Source organism: Corvus kubaryi, unplaced genomic scaffold, assembly GCF_017639235.1.
Source record: "Corvus kubaryi isolate FWS band 111438036 unplaced genomic scaffold, C.kubaryi_AGA036_p1.0 split1-37173, whole genome shotgun sequence".
Taxonomy (NCBI): domain Eukaryota; kingdom Metazoa; phylum Chordata; class Aves; order Passeriformes; family Corvidae; genus Corvus; species Corvus kubaryi.
Window position 1 is genome coordinate 119,973 of NW_024582074.1, and position 7,335 is coordinate 127,307.

Sequence of the window (7,335 nt, forward strand, 5' to 3'; positions counted from 1 at the left end):
GATCAATAACAAAAATTTCAGTGACTTCCTATTATTACTGTGAGAGAGAACACCACTAATTTGTAAAAATACTGGGAAATCAAAAAAGGAGAATTGGGAAGCAGCAGTAATTTAGATACCACTGCACTTGTAGGTGTGAAGCAACTGGGTGATAGCTCTTGCATACCAATACCTTTATCTCATCTCTGTCTATTGCTCTACAAAAGTTATCATGTGAGCACACGGAAAGATCTGTCACCAGATAAGTACAGGGCTTGTATGCAACCTCTGCAGAACTGGAGGAGAATCGAGATCCGAAGTTAAAAGGAAAGAGAAACCCTGATGTGAGGCAGTTCAGGGTGCCCTGCTAGAGCAGTAGTGTAAGTGTCCACAGGAACCCTGACAGTGACATTTAGAGAACCCATTTACTCAGGGAATGGAGGTAGATGGGGCATTAAAATGCTATTGTAAGAGAGAATGAGGGATTCCTGAAGAGGAAAATGCTGCGATCACAGAAACTCATACACAGCCTGCTTGAGGGCATGCACATACCCCAGACATTGCCAGGGGAGCTAAGAAGCTTGGGAAGGTGGCATATGAGGCATTTGTGTAGGGAGGTTGTGAGACTTACGGAATAAATCCCTGCCTGGGAGAGCAAAATCTTCAAAGGAAAGGCTGTAGATAGTGAACTGCCCACAAGAAATGAGAAGTAAAGGGCAGGCAGCTACCTCACCCTGAGCAACTCTGCTGATGGCTGTGGAGAGTGAGAGGGCCATGGCAGCAGGTGGGAAAGGAGGTTTCAAGCCATGTGGGCTGGTTCTGGCCATGTATGACTTGCTGGAAACCAGAGAAACTGCTAAGTAACTCAAGCAAGCCAGCGTGGAGCCCAGGGTTGGACAGAGCTCCAAGCAGAGCCACACAAGTAGCTTACCCTGAACGTGGTCCCTGCAGAGAGCTGGACCTGCTGTCTGGCTGCTCCCCTCTGTGCTGGTGCAGAGGTGGTGCATCTCAGGGGCTACCAGGCACTCCCTGTCCCTGAAGGTACCATGCAGAGACAGGTAGTCGCTGGAAGTTGATGTATTCCTAGTTCTTTTTACCTCTTTTTGCTTATGTAATTGCATGCCAGTGTTAAAAGATGAGAGAGACCCTGAAAGGCAAGCATAGTGAAGCGACACAGTATTCACTGAGGATTTGTAAAAATGGGGGGAGGAGAGCCCACAGTTGCACCCAAGGAGGGCAGAGCATGCTAGAGCATGCTAGACTCACAGGACTCAGCTGACATAAAATTCCAGTTGAGAAAAAAATGCAGCTTAATACAAGTTTCAAGTACTGCTTTTTTTCTGAATTTGTTAGCTTTTTTCTTCTTCCCTTCTTAGTGCTGAGTATTCAAGCCCACAAGACAATAACTTAACAACAGTGTTAGTATTTCCAAGTTCTGTTTCTTTAAAAAGTTCATAAAACTTGTCACAATACCCTAGTAAAGCTCTTTCTGCTGTACTATCTAATCCAAAGTAGTTTGTATCAGATTTATGTTCTGGCAGCTCTGTGACAAACTTGGACTCTACCACACTGCAAACACAAAAGATTACTTAAACTTGTTGTTATTGAATTTGAAGGACTCTTTTGTTTCAAGGATCCACACCCTCGTACCTAGTTTTTGGTCCCCAGTGGCTCTGTACCTTACAAACTTAGGCAAACTGGAATTAAGACATTTCCACCAGTGACATTTTATTATTTTGGTAGATTTAGCCTGTTCTTTTTGTTAAAGTTGTGCATGTCAAAAAACACAGTAGAAGATATAAAACATTGGAGAATTCAGTGACATCTGGTATTTTGACCAAAGGGTCCTTGAGATGTAAAAGTCAGGTTTCCCCTCTCTCACATAAGTCTCCTTAAACCTGATGTCTCAATTCATAAGACTGCCCTGGAACTTCGGATCAACCTCGTAAAGTTCCTAGAGAAAAACAATTGTGCAGAAAATTATCAGACTCTTGATTCCCCTGGTGTGAGGCCTTGCAAACTTGAGCCTGAAAACATGACTGATGTCAGTCACACCCTCAACACAAAGATTATAGGTGTAACCAGAAGAGGAATTCATCACAAAATCTCTCTGATCTGAAGTCAAGCAGAGCCCTGGAAACAGCTGCTAAATACACAAGGCCAGAGACCTCTCCCAGGGTCAGTTCATCACCTGTGTTACACAGTGCTCAAAAGCTTGTTCTGTCCCCAGCTTGTGGAAAGAGGAAAGCTTACTGACATCCTTTTCAGAAATTGAAGAGTTTTATTTGTGGGTCACGTTTGGTGGGTTTTTTGGGTTTTGTTTGTTTGGGTTTTTTTTAATGTTAAAATGAGTCAACATTTGGCTGAAGGAATAGTAATTATTTTACTTTGACTCCAGGAGAAAAAGATATTTACTATCTCCCCAATTCCAAGTGAGAAGTTCACCTTATAACAGCAGGTGTACCTTGGGGTTGCAACTAACAGTGATTAGCATCTCTAACAGAACAATGGTCTGTACTGTCTGACTGCCCCTGGAGCAAAAAATCAGTTAATAATTTATAATTCATCTTTAAATTACTTGTCTTGAAAAGGCTATATATTACTGGTGTATGACCATGCAATCTGGTGTCTATGTTGTTTCTGTACTCATGACCATCACTATTCTGTGTGTTCATTGCCTGATTCTGCTGACATTTGTGAAACATTCATGAATTTTGGGGGTTTTCTTCTAATGTTATGTCCCAAACACACGACTAGCACAGTGGGACTCTGGTGGAGGGTCACTCCGCATTACTCTGAGACCAGCTGGAAGTCCAGGTGTCCACAGGCAGCAGCTGAACTGGGCAGGGACAGGCAGAGGACACAGTGAACTTCTCATCTGGGTTTTGGTTTCCAGCCCCCCACTCTGTACTGTTGTGTTCTGCTGTGATAATCCTTCAGTTCTTCTTCCCTTTGGGTCTTTAATGCTAGCAGATGGAAATCCAGCTCAACTTTCAAAAACTGAATAATTTATTAAGAACAAAATTGTTAGGTCTGAGAGCTGGTTCCTTTCTCTCTTTCTTTCTCCTTTTCTCTCTGCAAACTGCCTTTCAAAACCAAAGTTTCTAATTACAGGTCAGGGAGGCAGGTTTAATCACAAAGCAGAACCCTTGATGCAGCATTAGAGAGTGTTATTTGTACACCTGAATTAATAGGGATGCAGCATTTCAGTTGAGAAGAATAAGGTGGTTTTCAATTTCACTCTTTTTGTGTGAAACAAACCACATCAGATTCACTGGGCTTTTTGACCTAAATTATTTGGATTCTGAGTAACTAGCAAGTAGCTGCTGTGCAGAGCTAGAGAAAAAAAAAGCAAGAATAGACAGAGAACTCCTTACATGTCAGAGGAACAACAGAAGCAGGATGTATTGCAAAAAGCTGGGAGGGAATGGAAAGAGGAAGCCATTGGCAAAACTGAAAGGGTAGAAATGCACATATGCGATTGTCTATCCCAAGGAAAACTTTTGTAGAGTGGTGGCATCCACAGAAACTGAAGGGCAATGTCAGTCTCTTGGCACACACTTAGATACCTCAAAATATTATGGTACTTTTAGGGCCAAGAATAAGAGAGATGGAGGTGAAACATGAAGCATGTGGGATCCCTGCACTGTCATCACTTAGAGTCACCATCAGCTTTGCTGGAGGTATTTGTTCTGTAGTACTGAAAAGAAGTGGGGAATCCCAGACAGAACTGTTCCTGCAGTGCTGCGAGCTCCATATGTGACTGTTTTACAGCAGCACAGAGATTCATTTTCCCTGCTAGTTCGGATATGAAACTCACATTCACAGTGGACTTTCATCCAGTTTTATCCCTGTATCTAACTTGTATATTTTGGCTTCCTGTTTGGTTTCTGCTTAGAAAGTCTGTGAAAATTTCTAGGAGCTTTCTGGACATTTTTTCAGGGTAAAAAGTTGGGCTCCTGTGCCTATGCATCTGATTCTTTAAGTTATGGAATACACTGAGTTGACTGAGATCCTGATTGGCATTGTTTGGGCTCTGAGATGGGTTTGTGTATCTCCCACTTGGCAGCTCCTACATGTTGGGGAAGGTGGTCCCCAACACCAGGCTATTCCTTCTGGCAGCAGTTTTGGTTGTGGTTCATGGATGGGGCACCTCTCCCACAGCAGGCCCTGCAAAACCAAAATATCTGCCACATAAAATCCCAAAGTGACAGAGAGGGAGGGTTGCTATGCTTCAAAATAGCTAAAATGCAGGTTCTGTGGGTATGAAGCAAAGAACAGCAGCAAGCATACCAGATCTTATGCTCAGTATGTGAGACTTGGCATGGCCTTGAGCTCCTTGAAGCTGCATTTTTCTGTGAGCGGTAGATTTCTAGAAATCGTACCCAGCAGTCTCTAAGCTTAGCTAAGACACAGATGTATGCAACACAGTCAGTACCTATATGATATATTACTTAAGGAAAAAAGTTTATCTACTTATGTAAATTTACATTCAATCCCAAGATAATTTTTTGTTTAGTATACTTAGACTGTGAACCCTGTCCTCTTGTATGTCTGTAAATCATTACCACAGTGCTGGGGCAGTATGTGCAGGGAATAGGAATTGATTCACCAGGTCCAGAGCATCACAGTGCCCTAGCCATTGAATCTCTCAGTGTGTGTCTCCAGCAGTGTGTCAGGATCCAAAACTGGGCTGCAGGCTGTATGGAAACTCAGTTGCAGAAAAGAGGTCAGAAGCCTGAGAGAGCAAGCAAAAGAGGAGTGTTCAGCAGAGAAAGATGGAAACACTGTTCCCCTGGACACAGTGGGAGCAGCCAGCTATGCTTCCCAGGCTTTGCATTGCCAACAGGAGGTTTTCTACCAGGCTGCCAGGGAGGAGGATGAGAGGTCTGTGTGCGTTCTCCCTGTAACATCCCTGTTATTACTGTCACTTGCAGGTGGCTGGCACCCACCATGACAGAGGCAACTGAGAGTTTGGTGTTGTGCTGTACCAGACAACTTGTCTCTTGTGATAGTCAGGCTGCCTTTCCTGTGGGAGGAGATTTAGAGAGCACTGTTGCTTTTTGGTATATATGTGGGTTTTCTCCTCCAAAAATAGCTACCTGTTGAAGTGGGAGTATTTCAGAAGGGGAGAGGATTAGCAGTGATGACGTGGTCATATTTCAGGGCAAACACCTGTAAATCGGTCTAAGCCTGTAAGTAGCAACCTATTAAACTGAGTTCACCTCAGCAGCACTCGCCCTGTGTCTGCTTGAGAAGGCTGGATCCAGTTACCCATCCCTCAGAGTACAGCTGCTGCTCCAAGCTCAGCCTTTCCCCATCTTCTGTACCACTGCAAATGGAGCAGCTATGGATGTTAACAGCTGACAAGACAAAACACATTAAAGAAGTGATGACATCTTTTTAATACATCATATGTATTTCTACTTCTCTCTTATCCCATTTCTGGCCCCTCTTGGAGCTCTGAAATGCTTTTCCTTCTTGTTTTGTTTTTATGGGCTTTTTAGTAGAGAAATTCTTTTAACATTAGAGATGTTAGATCGAGTCTTCCCATGCTATCCCTTCTGTTCAGCAGAAAAGCTGCCAGCAGGGATGTGTTGTCTGGTTTTCTAGAGGGGAAGCACACAGCTGTTGTAACATCCCATGCCCTTTCCAACCTGCAGGTGTGCAATGAGAAATCAAGATATTAATTTGAATCCTCTGTTATTGCCACTGGCTTCTGGTCTTTCAAAAAGGACTTGACCATGTGGAATTTCTGAATGAACTGCTGCAAACTCCCTTTTAATGAACTTTGTATAACAAAGTGCTAGGAACACACTTCCTACAGATATATGGCTTAACCACAAAGTATTAAAAGTTACTTTGTGAACACACATTCTGTACCTGTGACCTGGCAGTGAAAATGTTACAGGGTCACAGAGCTCAATCCAGTTCTCTCAGCAACTTCCAGAGTGATTTCTGACATTACAGTATTTTGTCCTTGGGTTCCACTGTTCCATTATCGTAGAAAATAACAACCACCTCACCAAGGCTCTGAAGACATGTGGGATCTTTGTCTAGTTTGTGTGTGCAACTGAGATTGCATAAAGAAAGTATCCTTGTTTTTTGTGATATTTAAATATTCTGTTAGTTGCCCTCCTTTTTGTATCTTACGTGTGTCTATATACATATATATGCACTTTTATATAACTTAACTTACAATCTATGGTGAACCTACAAAGTTCTTACAGTCACTACTTCAGGTCAGTTACATATACCTTTCTCCTAAGAAAATGAAAAATTTGCATTCAAAGAAATTTGCATCCAAATAATTAAAAGTGAATATTATCCCTTGTTTACAGATTCAGAAAGTAAGATTTCAGCGAGGATTTATACATATGGGAGAAAAATAGGAGTCAAATGTTATGTAAGGATGTTTCTGTAAGTGTGTGTCCTGTGTTTTCAGTAAGTGTTCAGAGATCCTTCTGGCTTTGGAGTTTGGGAATTACTGAGAACAATTGATGTGCCTCTGAGATGCTGCCTTCATCCCTTCAGGATTGCACTGATAGTCACTTTCCTGCTGAAACACCTTGCCCTAGTTTCCTTCCAGGAACTAAGAGTGCTAATTTCTTAAGAAACTTTTGCTAATTGTAATGTAAGCAGTCTAGGGAGAGAGGAAGACTCAGGTGTATCAGAAAGAAGATCCAGTTCTGCTTGTACAGAACAATGAAGATATGGCTGCATCAAAACCCTATTCCCAAATTTTCTTTAGTGTTTTTGGGAAAGACTGCACTGCTGTGGGGAGCACTGTTGGCCTGGGTGAGTTGCTGGCATAAAGCTGTTGATAAAAAATGCACTCTGTGCCATCGCCTGGGTAAAAAACATTTCATTTTCTAGTAGGCATGAAGAGTTGTCAGTGTCATTGAAATTTTGTAGCTCTAAATAGTTGTTGTAAATTTCATCTGGGCAATATCCCCAGTTATTACATTCAAAGTTCTTTTTAATCATTTATTTGGAACATGTCCCAAGATTCAGCAGTTTTGGATTGGGACAGAAATTGAATTATTTATTATCAATTAGAGGTTGTCAGAGCCTTTGACACCACGTCAAGCTGGCATTGTTTAGTATCTGTATTAATGATCGTATAGATAAAAGCATGAAATTATTGGTTGGAAAGCTTTTATTCTAGACTGAGAAGGCTAGTTTGCATACTTGGCTGGATGCTTCCCTACACTCACTGTCATTACGGCTCTGTTTAATCAAGTCAATGTTGCCTGTGGAATTGCTTGCCCATAAATTGATGAATTGAGTGTAAGAATAATTCCCTCTATATTGAACCCAGTTGTGACTTCCCTTGCCATTCCAGCCCAGCACATT